The following is a 27,937-nucleotide window of genomic DNA, read 5'->3' on the forward strand; positions in this document are numbered from 1 at the left end:
GAAAGTATGAAGTAGTTTTTTCAATGTTGTGGGCCGAATTCATAGTTATTATAATGTTTATTGATTAAATTAAAAAATTAAACCAAAAAGTTTATTCCTATAATAGTTACTTTTTTTCTTATAAATGCGTAATAACAAACAACGAAACAACGAACTCTATTAAAATTATCTGTGGAACGTGTATGAAAAAATCACTTGCAAATTTAAAAACAAAAATTATAATTTAAAATAAACGGCTCCTTGTTCGCTGACATTTTCATATTCATGTTGTTTTGCGTGGAGAAGTTTCTGCTCTTTTAAATTTAAAATCTTATGTTGTTGCAAGAGCACTAATCTTTGTAATTCTGACATGCTTAATCGGTGGGTTTCTGATGTTTCATATTCGTCCACTATAGTTTTCCTAATTTTCTTAGGAGGTATCTCGTGTACGAAGGTGTAGGTCTTGTGATTCAACTGTTGAGTCGTTTAAATCATTAATGTGATTTATATTTGAAACAGTTCCTACAGAAATTCCTCCTGCGAAAAAGCAGGTATAGTGGCGGCCGGGGAAAATGAGAATGATTTAAATCACTCTGGGCTGTATTCAAATATAACTGTAATGGTTATCATTATAAAGATTTACGATAGGGCCAAATTTTTGCCTGTCACCACCTGCAAACAAAACCCTTCTTAAACCTTTGTTGCCTGATCTATCAAAAATAAGATTATTTCAACTTGTTTTTTACTCCAAGTTATTAAAATATTAACCCATTTAACCCTAAAACAATTATTTTCTTAAATTTTATTTTTTTTCGTGTGATTGCTGTTTAATGGACATAGTTGATTAATGAAAAAATACTTAAACATTTTTTGAAATGACCTGGTTGGTTGAAATATGGTGTCCTTTTAAAAGGACGGTAGGGCCATATATTACTATCAAATAAAAAAGAAGCTAAACTGAGATTGTTGAAAAATATTTTATTTTATTATAGAACAATATAAATAAGTGACTAAATTGTGTGATAATTTACAAAACAATCTTTGGGATGTAAACCGACATCACATTTGTGGCAAACAAAATTAGCTTTTTTGTGGCAGACCGCGCATCTTCGCTGATTTTGTTGATACGTAACCAGGTGATCTAATCTGTCGTATCGAGAAAACTCATGCAAATTCTTAGACGATTTTGAAGGACCTCTCTTTGTAGTTCTTTTGTGGCTTTCCAATAGCTCTGTAGCTACGGACCTTCGAAATTCTAATAGGTCTAGCTTCCCGCGGTTGCTTTTGTGTAAACGCCAAGCGTTTTGCATAGCCATGTCTACGCAATGTGCAAACAGGGGAAAATACCATTTTTTCCCCCTGATCGAAACGCGATATTCGCTTAGGTTTTGATCACCACGGTCTACACCCCCCATATTTTCGTTATAAGATTTTATTAGCCGGGGTTGATCTATGTAGATGTGCTTTTTTTCTGATTGTGAAAACCTTTTTACCTTATTTACCGGAAAAATTTGGAGAGCATTTGAAGCTACACTGACAACGCTGTTGTCGTTCCATTTAGCTACAACGACCTCTTTATCGGCCAAAACATACTCAAAAACACCTCGTTCTTTTTTCTTTAGTGTAGCTGCTTTGGATAAGGGGGAATGTGGCAGGCGATTTTCTCTTAGTGTACCTGTGGCTTTTATGTTTCTTAGTTTTAATTCTTTGAGAAGGGAAATTGATGTGAAAAAATTGTCAAAATACAAATGAAAGAAATCATAATGCATTGTATCTAAAATGTCTGCATATTGTAGAACCACAGATGCTCCGAGTCCCATATGTTTGTACTTCTCAGGCAGAGTTGTCGAAGATCCTTGGTAGGGGTCAAAATAAACAATATAACCTAGACGTAAAGCACCAATCCAAAATTTGTAACCCCAGCGGATTGGTTTCCCTCTGATAAATTGTTTCCCACTGTGGCGCCCAAAATAAGGAATCATGGACTCGTCTATGCTGTGGTTTTCTTCAGCGGGAGCGTACTCGAAAAACTTTTTGTTTAGAATATCAAACAACGGTCTTAATTTCGAATATTTATCTGCTTTGTTTAGCTTAGTGTTATCGTTGCAATGTAAATTACTCATAATGTATTGAAATCTATCACGCGATATAGCCTCGCATACCAGCTTATTATTAGTATCATCCCTATTTTGCCAAAACATTTTTTTTCGTGGGAGAGGTACATAACCACTCAAAAGAAGCACTCCTATGAAACAAAGTAGCTCGTCTGCAGCAATGTCTCCAGCACGATTTTTTTGCTGGGCAAATATATTTGAAAAGTAGAGAACCAGATTTATTACTTCTTGATCAAAAAACAACTTGAACGTAGCAGCTGATGAAAGATTGTTCTGCACAGATGATACATCTTTCCAGTCGGAAAAGGTCGTTATTTCCAAATCACTACTTTCATACTCAAAATTTTTCAGAACTTTTGGTCTTCTTTCCACAAATGTTGATAGAGGTTTATTATCGTCACTATCCCAGTCCTGTGAGTTATTTTCTGAAGATTGGACTTCTACTTCAGCACTGAGTTGCGCTCCAGGCAAATTGTCTGGAACTACAAGGTCCTCATCACCTGAATCTTCGTCAGTGTCGCAGTCGTCATTAGCATTTTCAGGTGGAAAAATTAATATTTGTTCTGGAAAATCAACTACATCATCTTTTTCCAACTCTTCCAGCAACTGAGCAAGAGTTAGCGGCCGTTTCCAATACCTGAAATATATACAATATTTTTGAGTCAATAGTAGTGGATAAACCTACCGTCCTTTTAAAAGGTCACATTTTTTTTCAGTATAATATTCTTCACAATTTGAATAAATGTGTCAAGTTTTGGCAGTTACGGTGTTTATGGGTGTATATTGTACCCAAATAAGACATAATTCAGCCATTACTGTCATTAAAAACTACAATAACTTACCCTTTGTCACTCATTGTAATTGCCGGATAAACGGAACAGCAGAAAAACGGAAATTATTCACCAAAAATCACCTGTTTTAACGAGCACGTGTTACAAACGGATTTTCAATACTTTGAGGTTTGAACATGACCAACTTCATTAAACATAGTTTAATGAAGTTGGTCATGGTTTGAACATGACCAACTTCATTAAACTATGTTATGGCCATCCCAAATGTCGAAAAAACGTAAACCAAATGACAAGCCGATGATGGACATGACCAACTTCATTAAACTATGTTATGGCCATCCCAAATGTCGAAAAAACGTAAACCAAATGACAAGCCGATGATGGAGATGAAGTGGCGATATCTAGTGAAATTTAGAATAACCACACATTTAAAAAGTTAAGTATCAGGTTATGTTATATGCCATTTCATTGTCAAAAACTGTCAGTTTATACGTTTTCGTCGTGGAACCTGATCATTTCGTAGTAAAACGATGCAAGAATTACAGAAATCGAGGTTTTAAGACGCTAACTTTCCTCTAAATACGTTTTTACACCCGCAAGTATGAAAAAACACAGCAAAACCGCTCTGAATGGGAATTTCGTCGTGGAACTTGATCATTTCGGAGTAAAACGATGCAAGAATTACAGAATTCGAGGTTTTAAGACGCTAACTTTCCTCTAAATACGTTTTTACACACGCAAGTATGAAAGATCACAGCAAAACTGCTCCGAATGGGAATTTCGTCGTGGAGCTTGATCATTTCGGAGTAAAACGATGCAAGAATTACAGAATTCGAGGTTCTAAGACGCCAACTAATTTTTCATGTTCCTGCCATAGTGTCATAAAAGTATAAACTGACAGTTTTTGACAATGAAATGGCATATAACATAACCTGATATTTAACTTTTTAAATGTGTGGTTATTCTAAATTTCACTAGATATCGCCACTTCATCTCCATCATCGGCTTGTCATTTGGTTTACGTTTTTTCGACATTTGGGATGGCCATAACATAGTTTAATGAAGTTGGTCATGTGATGGAGATGAAGTGGCGATATCTAGTGAAATTTAGAATAACCACACATTTAAAAAGTTAAGTATCAGGTTATGTTATATGCCATTTCATTGTCAAAAACTGTCAGTTTATACGTTTTCGTCGTGGAACCTGATCATTTCGTAGTAAAACGATGCAAGAATTACAGAAATCGAGGTTTTAAGACGCTAACTTTCCTCTAAATACGTTTTTACACCCGCAAGTATGAAAAATCACAGCAAAACCGCTCCGAATGGGAATTTCGTCGTGGAACTTGATCATTTCGGAGTAAAACGATGCAAGAATTACAGAATTCGAGGTTTTAAGACGCTAACTTTCCTCTAAATACGTTTTTACACACGCAAGTATGAAAGATCACAGCAAAACCGCTCCGAATGGGAATTTCGTCGTGGAGCTTGATCATTTCGGAGTAAAACGATGCAAGAATTACAGAATTCGAGGTTCGAGGTTCTAACACGCTAACTAATTTTTCATGTTCCTGCCATAGTGTCATAAAAGTATAAGCTGACAGTTTTTGACAATGAAATGGCATATAACATAACCTGATATTTAACTTTTTAAATGTGTGGTTATTCTAAATTTCACTAGATATCGCCACTTCATCTCCATCATCGGCTTGTCATTTGGTTTACGTTTTTTCGACATTTGGGATGGCCATAACATAGTTTAATGAAGTTGGTCATGGTTTGAAATGTAAGTGGCGTTACCTGTATTCAAATAATTGTACTAAATCTAGGTGAGCAGATTTCTACTGTCCTTTTAAAAGGACGGTAGGGTTAAATGGGTTAAAATTTAGATACACAAATTTTTTTAAATTTTTTTGAAAATATTTTCAAAAAGATTTTGAAGGGGTACTCAGAAGTACCGTCAGGCATTTGAAAGTACTTTTCAGTGGCAAAATTAGAACTTTTCAAAATTAAAATACTGAAACAAATTGTAAGAACGTTTTATTAAAGCGAAATAATAATTATAAGTGAAGGAAAAACATTTTAATTCTTATAAATTTAAAGTTGCACTTGGTGAAATTCCAAGAAACAATTTTTGGCAGCGTTGCAGCAAAGTGATACTTTGCAAGTAGAGCATTTTGAATAAGGTTTTGATTGAACACCCTGTTTGCTGCATACTTCACATCTTCCTCGGACATTGTCGAAAATGACCCAATGTGCCCCTCTATTGGACAACCTAACATCTGCTGGAATGGAGTAGCCGTGGCCACGTCTTTTCTTTAGTGAACCATTATTTGGAACATCTATTGAGCGTCTCTTGCTGGTTGCACAACGTTTTTGGGTAATTAGTCCCATGGCAACGGATCTTCGATATTCCAGAAGTGACATTTTTTCTCTAATATCAGAAAAAATTACATAGGAATTTACAAAAGCCATATCTAATATGCCCCAAAACAATCGGTGCCACCATTTCTTAGATCTCCTGTCGACGCCATAGACAGCCCGCAACCTATCTGCTTGGTCCACTCCCCCCATATATTTGTTGTAGTCTACAACTGACATGGGGGCTGAAACTTTTAGCTTTGTTCCATCTTTTTGAGTACGTTTTACACAACCTTCTTCACTTCCATGGAAATTACTGGCTACTAACACGACTTTATTATCCTGCCATTTCCATACTCAAATGTCCATAGACGAGAAGCGAAAATCGTAATCTCCACGTTTCAAGGTTTTATCGTCGCGCATATTACTGGGGAGTCCTTTTCTGCCAGATCTGACTGTTCCACATGCCAGAGTGTGTTCAGTTTTCAACTTTTCTAACAAGGGTAAGGATGTGAAATAGTTGTCAAAATATATTATCCGATTCTTTCCCCATTCATCTTCAGTCAGACTTAAAACTACCCTCTCACCAAGTCCAAATACTGAAAATTTTTCTGCGACTGCCTCATTTTTCCCCTCATATATTTCAAATTTTTTAATGTATCCTTTCTGATCAGATAAGCACCAAAGTTTATACCCACGTTTTATAGGTTTCATAGGATTATATTGTTTCAAGGAACTACGTCCCTTGAACATTATCATCGATTCGTCGACAGATAACTCTCGAGTACCATTGTAAAGCGAGCTAAATGATTTATTCAGGGTGTTTATTAGTGGTCGCAATTTATATAATTTATCCTTTTTATCTCTGGGCATCTGCATGTTGTCATTCACGTGCAAGTTACTTAGAATCGCATCGAATCGATCCCTAGACATTGCGGAGGGAACATAGGGGACATTCAAATCTTTGGACGTTGACCAATAATGTCGCCAATTAGGCAGTCTATGATATCCCATCAACATATTCAAACCTAGGAACACCAAAATCTCATCTTTATTGGTGCCTCTTTGCACCGCATATAGATTTGATTGTTCAATCAAATTTTCCAAAACCGGATGTATTACTGTTATAAAAGTCGCTGTGGCTGTCTCACAACCAACAAGGTTGTCTTCTAAGCAACCTTCTGGAGATTGATAAGTGGGAATACAACTCGCGACCTCCCTTCTTCTCCATTTTCTATCAACCTCAATATCGTTTTTTTTTGGATTTTGACCTGTTTTTCCGACAATTACTTTTATTTTGCGTTACGTTTGCATCATTTTCTGCAACTTCAACTGCAATAGTTTCTTCAGAGTTCTCGACGGTCGCAATGTTTTGAGGACCAGCATTCGTTTTTTCTACATTATTGTCCTCCAATTTATCATTAATAATTTCATTGTCACTCTCATAATCACTTTCGATATCTGTAAAATCTTTTTCGTCGTCGGGTAAATCCTCGTAAGTAAACTCCTCTATAACTTGCAAAAGTTCTGCATCTGATAAGGGTCTCTTGTTATTATAAATTTTTCCTTTTGATGTCGACTAAAAGAATATACACAAAGTAAATAAACAAAAATAATAAACAATTGCTAAAAGTCATACCGGTAATGCTTCGTCCATTTTACCGTTTGTATCAGGACTCGTGGCCTGACGGTACTTCAGGGTACCTTGCGAAATATAATAGAAATTGGGCAGTTCTAAAGTTCTATCTATAAAACAACTCTCTTGAGCAGTTTATGAAAGATGTTTTGTGTAAATAATACCTCCAGATTTGCTAAAACTATCACAGAAATAACAATAAAAATTAATGAAATTCACCACTGTCAACTACGTCAACGATCACTGCAACGTTTCAGAACAATTATGAACTTAGCCGTCTCTATGCTTAGCCGTATATGGTGCTGCCAGCTTGCGGTGGTTGTGTTCACTGATAATTCAAACGGGACTTGAGAGTACCGACCGGTTGGTTGAACGATTTAGGTTGATACGGAATTTACACGGATTTTTAAAAAGCCGGTACTTCAGAGTACCGTCCGTCAACAAAGGGTTTTAAATCGTTCCTTCTAAGAACACAGGTATTCAAAGAAATCGGTCCCTGTCGTAAATCTTTATAATGATAACCATTACAGATTTATTTAAATACAGCCCAAAGTAATTTAAGTCATTCCCATTTTCCCCGGCCGCCACTATATGTACATACCACTAAAAAAGACAACGCCTGAAACATTTTACCCGAAAGAGAATGTATTGAAGGGTTGCTGTTTTCTCCTTCCAGTAATTCCAGCAATTTTTGTTCCCAACCTCGAAGTATTATTTTCTTATTTCCTGTACGATTTATGTCTGATTTCTTCTTTAATATTGTTTTCATGTTGTTTACTTTCTTTAATAATTGCGAAACACTAATTTTTTCTCCCGTATTTTTTTGGTACACTTGGCTTCAAAAAAAACGGGAACTGAAATTTGACCTAATGCGAATTGGAAATTTCATTTGTCAATTTATGTCAATTTGTGTCTGTTTGACAGTAGTATTTCTGACACATAAGTGCAGTTTTTTAACCTAAATTCTAAAAAGCCGTTTCAAACTATAAAAATTTAATAAAACCTGACAGAACTTTTTCTGACAGTTCCCGTTTTTTGGCTTGACATCAAAATGTGAAGCTGGCATTATGTTCAACTAACCCCATTTTCAATTTTTGTCATTCTTGTCATCGTGACAGCGATAATCAAAATTAAAATTGAGAAAAGAAGCGTGCACCAGAGAGAAGTGCTACTACAAATCAGTTATGCTAGTGCGTCATGATCTGTAAGTTACGAAAAGGGCGAAGGAAACGCCAAACAGCTTGAAAACCTTCAATTTGACAAACTGAGACATCAGTCATAATGACAATAAATGGTCGCTTGCATTGACTTTTTTGAAATGTCACAAATTTGCCGGCCTAAATTTATTGTCCGCCATAGTACATCTCTTGAATTTTTACATAACTTATAGCTTTGGCTTTTCGTGATGCTGGTGTCTGTGATTTTTTAAAGATCGCAGGATATTCTTGTAACATCGTAATTAAACGATGCAAATTTCTAAATTTTGACTTATGTGATTGTCATTTTTGTCCCAGTTTTATTTGTCCATCGACTGTACATAAGAGCATATACTTAAAGTTTATACTCCAACGCTGAAACATTTTTATTCATATCAAACGGAGTATAAACTCCAAGTTCATGCTCACACTCGCGAATTTCTATTCCGAGTTTCAACTCCATTTTTATTCATACCACCCATTATCATGCACATGAATTTTATAATTAATACAATTTAAAGAACAATTTTAAGAACATTCATTTTATTATTGTATCGGCTGGACAATTTGTAATAATTGTGTTGAATACATAGATTATTTTTCTTCTCACACTTATGAACAACAAAGAAACATAATAAGCAATAAAATTTGACACATTGTTAGCAGAAGAACATCGAAAGTGGGGTTACGGTTCCTAAAGATTTATTTACATTTTACGTGAATGTCAAGATAGTGACGGCTAAAATTTTTTGGCCGCCATATTTTCGTACAAAATACTCTTAAAGGTTCCCACTGCTCTAGTATTCTTCCAACGACGGACCCAGTTTGCGCAGACCGAAGAATTTTATGTGAATCCACGTTACAAAATAAACTAGGCAAAAATGAATAGGGAATTTTTCCTTTTTTGAATTTTTTGTAACTACAGTTTAAAATTTGTAATGAAATGTGTTAGAAAAAAAATGTATATACCCATTAAATGTAATGTTTCAAGTACATGTAACATTTCAAATTTATCTAGTGTTTAAGAATACGTGGGAGGACTGGGGCAATTATTTTGCTTTCCAAGAAATATTGTGGAATTCCCTATTCATTTTTGCCTAGTTTATTTGAAACCTTTTCAGCATGACTTGACGTTTAGCACTATTTTTGAAAAAACCATAAATGTTCCTTGCCAAATCCTCGCACAAGCGCGACAAACACTTGCAAACTGCACTTGCACATAGATGAAGGGAATGACATATACATTTCTGCACAATTATACGTGGGTTAGCAGATATTAATTTGCTGGCAACAGAGTTAACTCTACCAAACAGTGTTACAGCCATCGGATGCAAAACCAATAAGATTTTTGAAGTGAAAACTTCTTTAGGCGCACTACATACATTTTATTCCCGGGCAGTGAATTAGGTTCATGCGACACGGTAAAATCGTTCGCAGCTCAGCGAAAATCGTTCGCAGCACGACACGGCAAGCTAAAATCTCGAGAGTCGAAATTTTTTGCGGAGCGAACGAAAAACAATCAACCGTCCGTCACTTGTCACTTTTCAATTTTCAGTGTTCGTTGTTATGTGACCTGAATGACCTCAGTGCAGAGCTGCAGGAGTAGCTGTATATAATATAGTAATATATAAACGATAAAGACACGATAGATATTGTAAGTTTACAGATTATATGGCTTCAACAATTCATCTATCGGAAAAATTTGTGTAGCAAAATGTGAAGAGGAAAATGGACAAATTATCATAATACAGGGTATTGCTATGAAAACTTTTTTTCTGTTCAATATAATAAACCATCGCCAAGAAAATAAAACTGAAACATCGAAACCTAACCTCACAAATGTTGCCAGTTTGTTTCTTGATTTAATTTTTATTGAGTTCATATACGAGAAAAGTCTCTCCACAGTTGCATTAGACGATGGTAAAACTAAAATATGTAGTTATAAAAAAAAAATGAGATCTCTTGAAAAACAAATACACCAGCAGCGTTCTTGTGATTCTTTACGGTTGAACAAAATTTGAATGTGTCGTTAAGCACAACGTCGCCATATGTTTCAACCCAGTTAACAGAAGATAAAATGTTATACGGATTTTCCATTTTGAAAAGATTCGGATCAGATTGGAATATACTTTAAAACGGCAAGTCTTTAAATCTACAGCGCATTTCAGGGGAAAACACTTTTAAGTTCTTAAATAACTGTATGTTGTCTGATAATCTCTTGATTAGTTCTGATGTTAATTTCTTTATATAATTAAAGCATTTATGTTCAACAACTACTTTAACTTACTCCTCAATCTTTAATTGTTTACATAAGTATTCATTACTCTACACCAAAATCGGCCAATTCAGGTGAAACAAAAGCATAAGGGTTTTCGAAATTCTTTATAATTGTTTGAATATCATTGTTCCGAAATTCAGGTGTTAATCTCGCCTCATTGCTTCTACTACCATTTCATTCCGCATATCCTTGGTGGTTTCCCAATAGCATCTCTTGGATGGTAAATTGTTATATCTACTCAAAATAAGAATTCCAAGAAAAACTTTCATTTCTTCGACTGATGTGTTTGGTGACTGGTTATTTTTAAATAGAGCATAATAGTTGGACTGACGCACTATTTCTTCCAACAATTCATTGGTAAAAAACAATTCAAATATTTCCACGCAGATCATAATAACATATTTACTATAATCTCCGATAACTTGGTTCCAATTCTCCTAATATTGAAAAATTGGAATTCTGCGGTCGCATTGTAATTGTTACACCAGAATGAAGTGGTGTTGTGGTCGTAGAAGGTGTTGCTCTTGGAATAGATGTGATGCTGATATTAGGAGCTGTCCTAGTACTAGGTTCAGCCTCACTTGCATCTCTATCAACTCCTATCCTTGTTTTGTTGACCAAGACAAAGCCGGCATCATCCTCGTCCGCGGAATCTTCCTCAGTCAATATATTACATTCTGGAGGTTCTATATAAATAGCAGATAATTCGGTGTCACTTTCAGCATCATCATAAGCTATATCTAAGGCCTCTTTCAAGGTAATTCGTCTAGAATTGTAAAAAAACGAGAAATTAAATGTGAAGGAACATTGACCTATAAACCGCTTAGCGATTCCATATGGGAACACCCACGTTTACAATGTAATAACAAAAAACCAAAAACGCGATTTAACAAAATAAACTGCGCTTGAGGTTTTGGGAGAATACTTTCAAAACAAGAACACATCATGCAAGAATAAATTTTGGAAAAAATTATACTTACACGAAACGTACTTACGGTCCATATTTTCTTGCAAATAAAATCAACCACAAATTGAAACGCTCTTCAAGGAAAGAAAATCAGTTCAAACTGAAACACAATACCTAGCACCAAGCACCCCCATTTGAAGTGCAAGCAGATCTAAAAATAGACCAACAGTCGAGATTCTGAAATATGAGCCGTGTGCAAAATAGTATATTATGTTATGAGGAGCAAAAATGAAGTTTTATGTGCTGCGGCTGGTAGATTGGCTGCCGAACGCAGTGAGGCAGACAAACCAGCCAAAGCACATAAAACAATTTTTGCTCCGAATAACATATACTATTTTTTCTTCAAACCTTCATAACAAATTATTTAAGACATGTTAAGAAACCAGGTAGGAATTTCAAATGATTTAGCGAGTTTACTTTACTGCCGCTCATTAGCGGAGATAATAACTTCACGGACGCCCTCAGCGGAGATAATAACTTTATCTGCCGCTCTCAGCGGAGATATCAACTTTATCTGCCGCTCGTCAGCTCGTTAGATGCCATGACAATGAAGTGACACTTTAGCATTATCAATGCAGCAGGATAATGTCATAATTTACGGACGTTTGAAGAAAAAATATTTTTTTCGGCAACTGGTTCAACAAGTCGCAAAACCACATCTTGTCCAGAATTATTATTTTTATATGGATCATCAGGTTCTGTTCCGACGTAAGTTTCGAGGTTCAATGTCTAGGCTGTTTTTGCGTCAACAAAGGCAAACATTTTGATACCATATTTCGTTGGCTTGCTAGGGATATACTGTTTGAATGAACAGCGTCCTCTAAAAGCCAGCAGCTGTTCGTCAACTGTCAGATATTCACTTGATGTATAAGCATTTTGAAAATTTGCTACCACAATTTTAAAGAGATCTCTTATCGGGGCTAATTTGTCAGTTGTTCGTCGTTGTTCTCGGTCTTCTATGTCATCAAATCTTAAGCACCTAACGAGAAATCGAATTCTTTTGTAGTTCATAGATACTCGTAAATAACAAGCCTCAATTCCGTTTTCTTTAGAATTATCCCAAAGATGAATGACGTTTTTTGTTGAACTTCTAAGAACTCCAATCAAATAAAAGGTACCTATTAGTGCTTTGATTTCGGTAACGTCATTGGGCCTCTCTCCCGATCAAATTTTGGGCGAATTTTATCTATATAAATATTAGTGCAATTTGCTATTAGGTGAAAAATATGTTATGTGAACGCGTACGCCTGTCCGTCCTTTGACACATCCGATATATTTTTATTTAAAAAACGTGTAAACACAACGCGAAAGGTATTTCCAACAATAACACAAAATAGAAATTGAAAACTAGCTATAAAATACAGGTTATTCACGAGAGGGATACTTCTGAATTTTTATTTTGCTGCAACCAACAATACCAATGGGAGTAACTACTAAATCAAATGTGTTATTTCTTATTTCTTTTAAATTAGAAATCAAAGTAAGTTGGATAGATTTGTCAGAAATGTCAGATTGGCAGATAACCTGTATTTAATCAAAATTCAATAAATAAATTAACAAATTCCACACTTTCTATAAATGAGGAGCATGTCGGTCTTTTCGTCGTTATTGTAAAACAAAATTTTCGAATTGACAAAGATTTTTTGCTTTAACGTCAAAGAGACAGGACTAAGAGCCATCGTGGATTCAGTTATAATTATTTTCAAAATTTAAAATCAAAATATTGTTGGAATGTGTATAATGGGTTGCGGCAAAAAGAAATTCAGAAATACCCCTCGCGTGAATAACCCTGTATAAAAACCCAAAAAATCCATTTTCAAAAATTATTGACAAATATTGCAAATTGTAGGAGCTGGAGTAGTGTGCTGGTCACACACAGGATTCTTGCAAATTTCTGCAACTTTTCCGAGTTCTTGAATGTAATTATAATGTTTATTGTTGAAGTTGGTGCTGAATGTTGATGCTTCTGAGGATGAATCACAGATTCGACTTCCTTGTTGGCTGATCACGGATCGCACTTTGTTGATTGTCTGGATCACGGATCCGACTTTCTTCAATTTGTTGACACTGGATCATGGATCCGGCTCGATTGGACCAAAATGTTGCGGCGTCGTACCGCAGGAAAAGAATTGTTGGGTTTTAAATATTTAATCACTTCAAAACAATAACACCCAGTATATAACTTTCAGGCGCCCTGTTTTATCAATTATCACTCTCTTGAGTGGGTGTTACAGCCACGTCTTAAAATGGAACTAATTTTGCTCCAAGAACAGTTTCCATAGCTATTTTTACAAAATAAAAATTTGTTGTCAATGGCTCCTGACTTCTTTTTATTACGGACCGTAAACAAAGATCACGCCCCAAATTTTTCAAAAAAAGTCGACGACGATCCATTTTGCGAACAATTTAAGGATTATGTTCTGTAAAAATTATGTACTCCTAAGCTGCTGAAGCAGCTGTGTCCAAAATGTTATAAAAGAAGGCTAAAGGCCAGCGGCTTGCCCTTCTTTTGGTAGTGTATTTTGACACCATTTGATCCATTTAGTCTACATCTGCTTTCGTCGAATTATAGTAGAGGATTATTTCCGGATTTTTCGCTTTCGTGGTGCGACTAACAGTTGCAGTTCAATGCATTGTCGAAAGCAAAATCACAGCTTTGTTTTTCTTGGGCACATAGTAACACAGAGTTCCTTTTTCTGAAAATCCAAAAACTGTTGAATACACTTCTCAAAATTTCGATGTTTGCATTTCAGATGGAATAAAAGCCTTATTTGTTCTGAGTGTGCCCACTATTGTCAGACGTTTGGATTTTAGATCTTCAGACATAGACGCATCCTCAAGTAGATCTTCGAATTCGTTACGGATAAACTGTACGCATCTTTGGCCCGTCAAACGCGCAGGAAATTCGAAAGGCCTAATCTTGTATAAAAGACTTATTAGGAATATATGGCTTCAATGGAAGTAAAATAACTTTAAACCTACCACATGATCAACCAAAAGACCGGCCGGCAAGTTGATATAAAACCTTTCTTCAAATCCTCTGTGAAAGAGTGCGTGTGGATTTTATTTAGCCCAGACATACCAGTTGGGAGCATTAAAACAACCTTCTAGACCAAACATCGACTCATCAGGGAATAAATTACCAGACAAAAAGTTATGGTCCCCATTATTTTGGTTCAACAGCCACTCGCAAAACCTTCGTCTTATGGGATAATCTTTAGGTTTTAATTGTTGCATCCGTGTGTGATGATAAGCGTGCATGGAGTTTTCTTTCAAAATCTTTTTAACAGAGCTCCTCGACATCGCCATTTGGCGAGAGACTGACTTGCAGTGAGGTTTTCTTCAAACGTTTTCAACACGATTTCCTCATTTTCCACCGTTCGTACGTCGCTTGTAGGACCTCCAATTTCTGAACGATTAGATCTCACTTGTCCTATTTCTCTTCCTTTCGCTATTGCGGTTCCTGTTTGGAAAACGTTCGCGGTAAACTCTGGCGGCCTCCCGTGCCTTTCATCCACATTCTCCATAAATCACGATAATTTCAATGTATTCTGCAGCTGCATACATTTCAGCGATAGGTTCATTTAATTTTCAGACGAAAAACCGTGACTCATATAATGAACGGTTATCGACTTAGGGTACATTTATGTTGGAGCTACGATGAGCGATAAAAGCGGCGAGAAGAGCGAATTGTCATTTGAAAACCATGGCAGTGCGCTCTTGTCGCCGCTTTTATCGCTCATCGTAGCTCCAACATAAACGTACCCTTATTCTGTGAAAACGTGTTTTTGCACCTTTCATTCAAGATGGCGGCTCGCGCTCACCACCCCCAAGGTCGAAAACGTGTATTTTTCATCAGGGTCACTACTCAAGCAACATATTTAAAAATCGTTACTACCCCACCTTTTGTACGGCAACGACCATTTTTATCCCCTACTGACTGTACTATTGATCAAAACGTTCAAAACTTTTACATTTGAAGTATCTTGATCGAAGACAGTAACAAGTGGCTTCAAACGCATCTCAATTAGTTTGATTAGAATTTGCTCCACCTTGTTCTTGATGTGGTGCGCCTTCGCACCACCTTTGCTAGATAATGTATAGCATACAGGCTGCTTAAACTTTTTATTCAATCGCCTTACCATGAACATGTTCAGCAATTTCGTTGGATCTTTCATTTTCCCCCATATCATTGGTGATAGATTTGGATCCATGTATGCAACCCCTACTTTCGTTAAAAGAAAGATTTGGCATTAGTGACAATTCGTCCCACATCAGGGTAATTAACAATTTTTTAATGAAGCGAAAATATTTTCATTTAAGGATGAACTGGAGTAACAATCTCAGCAAAAAGTTGCGGAATTCTTATAATGCTATGAAACGTTTATTACGAGAAATCAATATTTAAAAAAACAGTTTTTAATTTTTGGAAACGAATTGTAATGAATTGCAAGTAAATTTTGTGTTTATTTTCTTGATGTTTAGATAATTACTTAGATGTGATTTTACAATCTTTTGACTAAGACTGTACGTGAAAGTAAACAAAAGCACACCGAATTTCAATTTTCATTGATTTCTGTTAAAGTTCTTAACGTAACTGCAGTAAAACGTGCGATATGAGTGTATGAGTGCATACCGACGTCAATTATATGCATTTTGTTCACTTTTATTGAAATTAAAACAGATACATAAACTCAAAAACCGTGTTTTTCCACATATAATTAGCGATTACATGGAAAATCCTCGACCAACTTTTTTTGTAAATTCATTAGAAAATTCTACAATATCGATACTTTATGTGTGAAAAATTTAAGAAAAATTGGCCTTTTTGAAATATGTTTTTTATCAATTTTTATGCGACCATTGCTCCATTTCTCATAAGAACACGTGTAAAATATCCCGAAACTTTAGAAGGTAATAACTTTAAAATTCCTCGATCAAATTTTTTTAAATTTGGCACAGTACTTCAGAATGGATGAAAGGACTATTGTACGAATTTTAAGCAATTTTCGCCATTTTTCAATGTTACTCCAGTTCATCCTTAAATGTGGTTCGTAGTTTATTTCCTTTAAAAAATTATTTAGTGTCCCTTTACAGGGGAATGTAAATATCGATAAGATTTTGGGCTCTGCTTATATAAAGACAAAGCAAGAATCTTTTCATCGATTGTAAAGCGATGCTGCTTTGGCAATTTTCCAGACTGTCTAATCTGACAGCGAACAAATTGTGCTTCAAATTGGTTCAATTCTACTAAATGTTCCTCAAGATTCTTTTCTTTGGCAAAGTTCTCAGCTGCCGCCAGTCTTCGCTTAAAATTGTCCTTATATTTTGTAATTTTACCCAGTCTCCGGAAAAGAAAAATGACTTTGTAAACCCACACAGCGTCTCCTTTTTTTGGAGTCATATCCTTTCTAATGTTGATGCCAATTTTCTTCATCATATTATGGGGAGTCATGACATCACCTTAAAGAAATAATTTATTATTAGAACATATACAGTGCATTTTTTTTAACTGTTGCCATAGGGAATTGCATGGTAAAACTTATACCCCCCGTTAACTTTTGTTCTGATAAAAATATTCAAACCATTTTTGGAACAAAGTTTGAAGATTTTTTAAATTATCGGACAGAATACAATTCAATATCCTAAACTGTCGAAAAAGTTGTGAAATAGTTATTTATTTAACGAGTTCGTGTGTAATTTGGGCTTTTTTTGGCATGAGTGGGCCAGTTTAAAACTCGAGTGAAACGAGAGTTTTAAAGGTCCACGAGTGCCAAAAAAGCGCAAATTACACAAGAACGAGTTGAATACAACTTTTTTTTTTGTTCGACGAGCCCCCCCAAAGGCTCCAAATGACTGAAAATCTTTAAAATTAGCTTGACGTTTCGTTTTGACAAGTTGTCAAATTCATCAAAATCCGTTCACACAGGAGAAAATTCTCAAATTCTGACAGTGTCGAACGAAAAAAAATATTTTCTAGCGCGCCAGAATAGCGTCCCTGTCGGCTCAACCAGCACCTGACCATCTCCACTTTTGACTTTTGTCACTTTCATTTAAAAAATAGCGAGATCTCCTGGAGGCTATGATTAAATTAGATTTTGGAAGGCAGAACATGTAAACATTTATTTATTAAAAAAAACAAAACGTTAACGCACAAATAACTCAACAAATTAACAGAAATTATTAAAGGAAATGTTCAGTGTTTTCCTTCGACTGCTAGACAATCTCTCAAGCGATCTTGAAAATTTCGTCGCGTGTTATTCTTGCCCTTAATTCCTCCACAGTTTCTGGTTGACCTCTTATGCTTTTTTTTAACTTTTGCCATAGGGAATTGCATGGTAAAAATTATACCCTCTGTTAACTTATGATCCACTGCAGATTTGGTGCAAATTTTTATTTTTGTAATAAATCATTAATAAGACTATGTAATGCATACTGTTTGAACAACGAACAACAAACAGTTTTATTTTACTAATTTTACTCTTCAAAGTTGAAATTAATGAACGTAAATAATTCGACAAAAAACGTAGTAGGCAATATGGGAACAAAAATTAGGTTTTGTATTTTAATTTTATTTTATTTTAATTTTTAATTTATTATTTATTTTAATCATAACCTCGATGAGATCTCGCTATTTATTTTTTAAATGAAAGTGACAAAAGTCAAAAGTGGAGATGGTCAGGTCTCAGGTGCTAGTTGAGCCGACAGGGACGCTATTCTGGCGGCCGCTCGACGTACTATTATTCCGGCGCGCTAGAAATATTTTTTCACAACTTTTTCGAAAGTTTAGGATATTGAATTGTAATCTATCCGATAGTTTAAAGAATCTTCCAACTTTGTTCCAAAAATGGTTTGAATATTTTCATCAGAACAAAAGTTAACAGGGGGTACAAATTTTACCATGCAATTCCCTATGGCAACAGTTAAAAAAAATGCACTGTATGTATTTTCAGAAAAATGAAATGGTAAATATAAAATAATGTCTTACCTATTAAGACTTTCTTCATTGCTAAATGTCCAGAAACTGGCAGTTGTGATTTTGGGGTTCCACATCTAGTTTTACTGCACATGTAAAAAGATATTGTTCTAATTTGTCTTCTTTTTTTCAATTATTCCAAACTTACGATCGCAGGGAAGGAAGCAATGCCCCGGCTCAAGGAAACGATGAATTATGGTATCAAATTTTCCCTCGTAACACAATGCAACCAAAAACCTAACCAAAGTATTATTTTTATTTTGCGCGCAACAGTTATCGCTAAATAAGTATAAGATTTTGACATTGGGATTTAAAACGTTTTTAAAATAGTAATGTAGAAAACTTAACACGTCATTTGATCCTTTTTTAGCTATAGATTCATCATACATAAAGAAATGTCCAGCCTTATTTTTTGCAGTGTATACAGAAATTATGTACCCATAACTGTCGTAAATGCATCTCCGGAAGGCACTTCAGGAAGGGGCATATTTTGTTGGAAATCGAAGCACAAAATTTCAATTTCATCATTTTCTTGTGCTTCTTTGGACTTTTCCGTTAGCTCTTTATAGAACCATTCAGACTTCTGATGTATTTTTTTTTTTGTATCTCGAATGCCTTTTCTTCTTCTGAATCAGCGCTTTGTATCTTATTATTTAATATATCACATTTTTTGCAAGTATCTTTACGTGCCGTACCAAAACTAATATTAAAGTTCACACGAAAATATCTTCTGTAGTATGATTACAACAACTTAAACATTAATAATGAAAATACATCTTCTAAACAATTTATAAAACAGGATTATCAAAAGTGCCTAAGCCCTAATCATAGCCAAATGTTTTTTTTTCTTTCTCTTAAACCTATCACTATTTCCACAACCTTTTGGACTTCCACGTGGTTTCGAAGTAAGAATTATGTATATTAATTCGATTAATAATTTCTGAATGGTCTGGATTGGATGAAATATTATCATTAGAAGCATCAGTTGGTAATATCGGCGGTGATAAAATTATATCACTTTCTTACATGTTACATGTCGCAGTAATTTCTACTACATCCATAGTACTAGGATCCTCAGGAATAATAACATTTTCGTGAAATATGTTGTTCAAATTACATATTATCAATTCTTACTTCAACATCTATGTCAGAAATTACATTGATTCTTGGGGATGGTTATATGAATCTGCATCTGATTTATATGCGATTTTCTTTGATTGCGAATATTTATCATTTCATTTACCTCGTCTTCATATCCTGAATTATTTATGTCCATATCTGCTTTATCTACATCGTCGTAATTTTGCCATTTGACTAAAAGATTTTTTATAAAACTCACTCTGTTATAAAAAATATTTGAAGAAATTTTTGAAGACTTCCGCGCTAATTTTAAGCATTCATTATTCATTTTGGTAAATTTTTCATGGTTTTTTAATCTTCTATTGTATTTCTGTTTCTCGACAACATTTAATTTCCTGAATTTTCATTGTTGGCACAAATAACGTTAGAACTATTGCAGAAAGAAATTACATTGGGTACGTTTTATTGCAAATGCTCTACTCGATTTAGAACAAGTAGAAAAAGATTATAGCTATGAAGAAACCTTAGTTATTTACTAATTAATATATCATATTTCTAGATATTGTAAGCTCATAAATTATGTTCTGAAAGGTCCTTGACTCGGGGGTGATTTTTAAGAGTCCCACAGGCGAGACAGGGGCAGCGTCGCTTGGCAGCTGGAACCGACGGGCTGTCCAAGGTACGAGTACGAGAGTGACGGCAGGTGAATAATTGTGGCCCGGAAGTGATGTAGTGAATTAGGCTAGTGAAAGTCGGAAATAGAGATACAGTTACCAGGTGTGTTGGTAACTGGGTGATAGCAGGTTTGGGCAACCTGGGCTATAAATCAGTACTTTAATGCGTAAAACCTCCCTACACCATGGTATGATTCCTGCGCACCGGATGTCCGGGTGGGGCACCTTTGGCTCATGACACGGCTAGGCCTTGACAGGGCACATCTTGTAGGGACGGCTGGTGGTGGCAACCAAATGCACCGATCATACGTTGCGGATTATAAGGTTATGAGGTCGTCCCGGTCCCCAGGTACTGAGGGGGCAGTGTAACGTATGGAAGGGAGCTATCGCGCTCTCACGCTGGCCGTGGCGGTCTTCCTCTGTGGAGACTGCGGGCGGGCTGTGCACCCCAAACTGCACACTGGGCCGTTACAGGTGCTACCAGAACATCCCACGCAACCCCGAAATGTAGCGCTCTGAAGATGACGCCCCTGGTTGGAGCCCCTCATCATGATAGAAGCTAGGGGGAGGAATCCCCCGGGTGAGTCACTGTATGACCTTGATTCGCGACAGATGTGTCAGGTGTTTATCATTTACATGTTTGTACCGTCCCGTTGAGCAAACCCGAGCCCGGACCTGTGCCTTCCCGTTTGAATGACTGAATGAGGTGGATGTGAGTCCGATTGTAGATTATCGTACGACTGTAGTTAAGATTGTCTAATTTAACCTGTACCGATGAGTCTGATCGATTAATTATCAAATATTGAGGGGATAACGCCCTTGGGCAAAAACCAAGTCTTACAATATTAATGATATTATTTCTGCTTAGTAATATTTACTTCATTTATGTTAATAATAAGATATTACATTGAAATACTTTAAGTACATTGTGACCAAACTCTTTGTCATCAGCCGACCTACCTTCGTCCACGGGCTCACGGCGACAAAATTGCTCCGGCCAGCACAGCCGACGGGCGGGGTATCGATGAAGAAAATGGTAAGCCCGAGTGGCCAACGGCTAGTGCTTAATCAGAATTAACACATACAGAATAAGGGCGCCAAGGTCCTGTCCCTTTTCCTATATACGTCGGACCTAAACGTACAGGGTAGACCACGCTTAGAATACGCAAGTATTCGGAGTGAATGAGTGGGTGAGTGTGACCAATTGGAAACTCTGGAGTCTGTAGTAAATCGTGATTTAATAAATCTTGACTGAAGTTACAACAAATGGTAACAAATCACAATTACACTAACTAACATGAATGAGACTACACAAAATGTGAATATGAGAGTTCGTGGCATAAGGTGACTAACTGGAACAATGGCTTAATAACGTTAAAAGGATGATGATGAACAACTTAACGCTGTAGAGCGCTACGAGTCTGCAAGCTGAGGGCTATACTCTCGGTGGGAGTCTCTGAGACACGGCGCCTACTCCGCAGGGTCACGAGTGTTGCAGGACAGAGGTGCGTTCACCTAACTAACGGGGATCGCAAACCAATGATCTGGATAACGCCTAACTGATACCAGCAAACGTTCACACACCACGTGCGGACGATAATGACTTAAGGTAACAAACAACAAGCGCTTAGACTGCGAGCGGCGGCACAAGGTAGTGGAAATAACTGTTCGGACCCACGATACGTATGCTCTCAACACGACAAACTCCACGATACAGCGGCTCTACTAACAAACGAGTGATGTGACATACAGTAAGTTACGCGTATATGACTTATAAACTAAATGACGTGAGTAACCAACGAACGCAGAAGTACAACACGACGAAACAGTGACAATCGGGGGTAAACACTTATCGTCGTGTCGCAGACGACGACTTCGATCCCTCGAGGTGCATCAGGGGACCTTCCAACTTCTTCATCACCCGACCACAGCTGGTTGTAAGAACGGAATGGTCAGCTACTAGCGGCTAGGCGGGAACGTTGAGTTGCTGTCCACGCTTCCGGTGGATCAAAAGGGACCTTCGATTCCCTCACACCAGGAAATCACGCACCCAACCAGTAGCAATGGTAACGGAAGAACGATAAAATGGTGAAGATAACGCAAGAGCGCAAGAGGGAGAGAGCGGAAAGAGCCCTATAAACAGGTCAACGATAATGAGGTGATCGGTTAAATGTCTGTGACTTACGTGAATAACACGGCTCTTAAAGCGAATCGTTCACTTTCGAATAGCAAGCACTTGAGTCGAATCCTCCCACATGGAGTCTCTTCGAATTACGCCGAAATACGCCTGCACCGGCAATCACACGTCAAATTCGAATCCTACACTGCTAATCCATCCCCAGAAATCGCATGGAAAATTATGGATGTGCTATTATTCTTCTTTCGAAAAGCGACACGGCTTCCGTTCAAAAATGGTAGACCCCAAACCACCGATTCACCAATCAGAAGACGCTCACGAAAATAACCGCTCGCCTGCGCGCGTTCATAGCGGTGGAAGTGGCGAAGGTGCCCGCAGCGGGATTTGAAAGAAATAATCGTCACAACATTTTAATTATATTTTTTATTTACCAACAGTTTAGCGTAAATCGATTACGATTCAAGTTTAAATGTGAGGGGAATTTTTTCTGTTATTTTTATTATTAATATAGCAGGCATGCAGCTTAATATTCCTCTTGTTCGTCTTCCTCTTCTGGTCGCTCAACTTGAATTTCCAATTCATTATCATCATCCTCGTTGTTTGTTATATTGTGGCATATTCACTTTCTTCTCTAAAATCATCTGGATGTGATGAAGCATTGAGGCATGCTTGTCCATTACACTGACCACAAACTGACAAACATTGCAAGCCTAATTTTCTACATCCGCAACTCGAACCACAGCCGTTCTTGCAATTGCAAAATATCCTATAGAGCAGTTCTTCTGGTGGTGGTGGTAATAATGTTGTTGTCTGTTCCAGGATGTCATTTTGCAATATCCACCCCCATTCCTGGGTTTCTAAATTATTCCCTAACCAAGTTTGGATTTGGTAGTAGACATGATTGAGCTGCTGCACTTGTAGGTGGAAGAGATGATAACTGCATCGGTTTGCTGAGTCTGTTGATTTGATGAATTGCGTATATCGAAAATTGTCAATATTGTGTTCTGATTTTGGAGCATTATACATTGCTAAAAAGACACGTACCTACCCCATTTTCAGTGACTTTTGAGCCAACTTATAAAATGTCGAAACAAAGATTTACACAAGTTTGTAGCTTATTATCTTTCATTCCGAGGTTTAGCCCTTTTTTCGCCTTATTTGACTGGGCTATTAAGCAATAAGTGCAACATTTAAATTTTTACCTGGTAATGGATAAAGAAGTTTGTCTCTTAGTAAAATATAGCAACGTCTGCTGTAGTATCTTATCTTAGTTATTGTAAATGCTAACGAAATATCCTTCTCACTCCTTCGTACTCTTTTTTGTTTTCCTAGCAATTATTTGATCTGCTCCTGCGTAAATATTGCAGATAAAACTTTCCTAACTTCTGCTTGTACACGATGCTTTTGAGCTTTAATGTTTTTACTTTTCAAACTTTCTATGCAGTGCTACCAAGTTTTTTCTACTTTCATCGTATCTACGCTTTCTCTTTGTACTCGTTCTGTTGTTCTATAACATATGTACTACTACAACCCAAAAGGCGGGCCGGCCACAAAACAGATTTCAGGCAGGGTGCGATTTTGCAAGCACTGGTCCCTCCTCGTTCGGGCTTGGTTTGACTTCGCGCAGTTCAGTGGGGCCGAAAGTGGCTCGAGGGTGGACAGTACTGATTCGCCGGAATGTGTGGTAGTCGCCGACGGAGCTCCTCCGGAGTCGGGGCTCGCTTCCTCCCTGGCCGGGCTTCACCGGGTGGTGTCTCCACGAGGTGGTGTGGCTGAAGAACTGAGTGTGCGGGAGTTGAGAGACTCGAGGGAGTCGTGAGCGTTGAGAAAGACCCGAGAAGGAGAAGGAGTCCTGCTGGTCGCCTATGGGAACGGTGAAAATTTTCAAGCTGCGAAAGCCGCCATTTTGGTTTCGAGATCGTACTAACTTGCGACGCTAATACCGTAATTTATCCGTCTTTGACGTTTTCGGTTCCGATCCCTAACTGGATCGCGAGCCTGCCTTTTTGCCGGTTATTTTAATCGGTCCTTGGACCTTCGCTTCCGGGACGTTATTTCACGAAACGCTCGGACACTATTTTTAACTTGGCGAAAACCGTATTGCGATGTTGTTCGGTCGACCTTTGCACGGAAAAGAGAACGAGTTTTTCCGTTGCGGTTTTACGTCGGCGCTCTTCACTTGTTAGTGGGGACGAGTTAGCGGGTGGTTTTACCGACCGATAACATCGTCATAGTACCTATTTTCTTTTTAATTTCAAAAATTTGTTTTTGTAAATTTTCATTTTCCAAATTAGGGATATTTGAATTAGTTTCCACAACTTCCGCTTCTGGATGATTTTCACAGTCCCTATCTAATGAGTATTTAATTGCTTCAGTTTGAGAGCCTAAGGGCCAGTTTATAGAAGCGGAATTAAGATTAATCGTAATCAAATGCGAGATTAACTGAACACTTGATCAGATTGAACCAATCGAAGTTTCGGATTCATGGGATAATCGCCCATTAAAATTTAATTCGAATTAAACATTTAATTCTCTTTCTATAAACTGGCCCTAAGTGTGATATTAAAAGTTGATTGATTTGACGGCTGGTTTTAAATTTATTTTTGGTAGGGCGTCTTTGCTTAAAAGCAACCTTTTACCATGCATTAACTTAATTTCCATTAAATTCTGGAAATCGGATTCCTCGAAATGTTCTGCGCAAACTCTGCTTATTTCCACGTTAAATTTTTCATTTCTGTGACACTGTTTTATCCATATTTTTCTCAAGGCAACGTCTCTTAGAAAAAAACTGAACGTTCCCTACTAGTTTTGAAACATTTTTACACAATCCTACAGCACAACTTGTGGGCATATTTTCATCAATAAACTGGAATTTGCAAGCAAGCTAAATACAAGCAGCTACAAATAAAACATTAGAACTTCACACAGTATTTAGTAAGCGTTTTACCGGTACCTAACAGCGAATGTATTATCTGTTTATAAAATGAATTGCATCTGAATGTAGAATTCTCAGAAAACCAAGACTTATCCACCAAGCACTTACTGACTGAGCTTCTACCAGTGGCGTAAGTAATCGCCGCACGCACCGCGCTCTCTCTTTCCCCATGTGCTGAGTTGTATAAGCCAAGCATACCTATATAGTTCAGGTGCCTTGCATGGGGCGTAAATATGTGTGGTATCATTAGGGGTTCATTGTCAAGTCTGAGGTCCAGGGGTAATTGTTAATTCATAGAACTAATTATTATTAATTGTACCTGTGACCAAGTCACCAGCATTATTATTTAAATTATTGCTGTCTGGATTTAAAGAATTAATTTGTCTCAGAGTTCTACAGCAATTAACAAAATGATTTAGTTTCTTACATTTACTGCAAGTTTTATTGAATGCCGAAGATTTTTTATTGTGTGACTTGCCCCACAACGAGTGCAATTATTAGAGATGTATTTATTGTTACCTCGGGAGCTGCTATTGGAGCGATTTTGATTTGCGTGTTGCCTTGGTCTCTGTTGCCTGGAGAATTTGAGCTGGATTTAGACGTGATTCTGTCTATGGGAGTAGTCTGACGTGGTGTGTGGTTGTTCATTCTCTTCGCTTGGGTTTTCGATTCTTCGATAATGTTGCATGTCCTGAGGGCTTTCTGCAGGTCTGTCTTCTCTTCTTGAAGAAGACGCTGTCAAATTTCTCCATTGTTGGTGCCACAAATTAACATTAATTTAATGAGTTCGTCGTTCAAATCTCCAAAGCTGCAAACCTTTGCTTGTCTTCTGAGGTTGTTATAAATTGCTGGGTGGTCATGTCTTCTGATTGGCGCATGGTAAAACATTTGTATCGCTCAAACGTTAAATTTTGTCGCGGTGTAAAATGTGGGTTGAATTTTTTTTATTACATACTTCTAATTTATTTTCTTTATTCGCTTTCATTTCATGCTGGTTTGTTACTACTGCTCCCATCAGGTACAGCTTGTGAAATCTTGGATGACCAATGAGATTTGGGTGCGCAGTAGCAACGGGAGGAGTGGGGACGTCACTTGTTCGAGCGTTATAGCAGTGGTAACAGTACAGCCGAAAGCATGGTTTTTAAAAGAAATGTATTGAACTGTCACCTGACGAGCTGTATTTCAGTACGCTTTCTCTTTCCTCCATGTATTGCACTGGATCCCACAAAAAGTCTTCCATCCATTTCGGTTTCTGCTATACCTATTTACTAATACGTATTATAAAATATAAGGCGATTTTTCGCCTTTTGATAAAAGTATGTTCTAAAATTATACTAATACATTTTCGCGAAGAAGAACATGCTAAGAGGTAACAGAGAGGAGGTGTTATGGCGTCACACATCTACGCCATTGATGTTACCTCAAACATACTTTAACTAACCGAGTAAGCGAGGCGGTTACAAGACTTACGAATGGTCTGTTCTGACAGTGGATTGAAGTGTGGGAAAAGCGGCTTATGAAAGTAAAGTTATATGTTTAAATAAATAATAAACTAATATATTTTAGGTCTTCCAAATGAATTTTTACAATTTTCATCACAGTGGAGGGAACTAGCCCAAATGTTTGTCCAATTGGTAATAGGGTATCCTGAGTTGCCATATACCATAAGAAAACTAGTAAAGATCTCTTGGGTTGTGTTGGAAAATTTCCACCCCTATATATTTTTCTAATTACAAAATATCTGTCATTTTCTAAAACAAACCTCAATAATTTTTGAAACGTCACAAATACGCGCGAAACGTAACTATTGACTCTTATCTTATAATTTTCGCGAAACGTTACAGTTAGTTAGAAAAATGGAAGTGGGGTTAAAGTGAAATTGTGGGGAAGCAGTAACCTAACATAATTACACAGTAACCATTTGTTACTCGCGAAAAATCGCCTATTATTTTCTCGCTGGCAGATAACAGCCCTTCGAGTAATTTGTTCATTACATCGAGTCTTTGCGTTTTCTCGTTATGTTGTTGTTTTCTTTCTTGTTTTTGATCTTCTTTGTTCATGGTCCTTCAAGTATTTTATAATTTTTTCTTTTTTTAGGGTCTGTAAATTTCAACATTGTTTTACCAATTTTTTACATAACAATAAGCATATACCAGTATTTCTGTTTCTTACATTTCTTTTTCTTTATCACCAACTGATACACCACGGTAGAGAAGACAATTTTAAGCCTCGCTTCTTTATAAACTACAGCTTGACCAGAATAGGGACCGCGAGCAAACGCAAGTGGCGCCCTCGGCGGAGCCAATGGGAAACTTTCACATACAAATCCTGACAGATTTGTATGGATTTGTATTGGAGAGTTGGAAGTTTGTTCAATTAGTGTGATTATTTGTAATAATTTTCACAATTCGGTCCAATCCTGTAGGTACAATATCTTATTGAAGAATGGAGCCGTCTAAAGTAAGCGTTAATTATCGCGTAAGTTGCACGAATTGTTGTGTTGTGGGATGTCATAATAACTACTCCAACACGGACAAAAGTGTTAAGTTTTATAGCTTTCCTTCTAAACCACATGAACTAGAACGTCGAAGACAATGGATATACGCTATTAAAAGGAGCAAGTATGTATAATAAGTGCATTCAAATAAGTAAGGAAGGTTTGAGGTTACTTTTAACAGGTCAGACGATTGTCGTGAAGGTTGGGAACCCAAACCGCATTCTAGAATTTGCAGTCAACATTTCGTCGGCAATGAGAAATCAAATCATCCCCACAATCCAGCATTTCTTCCTACAATATTTCCTGAGGTTAGTGC

The 27,937-nt window shown here is 36.9% G+C and overlaps 2 long non-coding RNA genes across 2 annotated transcripts in view; one reads left to right on the forward strand and one right to left on the reverse strand.

Annotated features, from left to right (window-relative positions):
* Positions 1-27,937, forward strand: part of LOC138123525 (uncharacterized) — a 309,532-nt gene that overhangs the window by 176,525 nt on the left and 105,070 nt on the right. The window lies entirely within an intron of this gene.
* Positions 938-3,063, reverse strand: LOC138123970 (uncharacterized). The gene is made up of 2 exons (XR_011156960.1): positions 2,936-3,063; positions 938-2,730 (listed from the first exon to the last, which is right to left on the reverse strand). It is a non-coding gene; the product is annotated as an uncharacterized lncRNA (long non-coding RNA).

The sequence above is a fragment of the Tenebrio molitor genome, chromosome 2 (genome assembly GCF_963966145.1).
Source record: "Tenebrio molitor chromosome 2, icTenMoli1.1, whole genome shotgun sequence".
Classification (NCBI taxonomy): domain Eukaryota; kingdom Metazoa; phylum Arthropoda; class Insecta; order Coleoptera; family Tenebrionidae; genus Tenebrio; species Tenebrio molitor.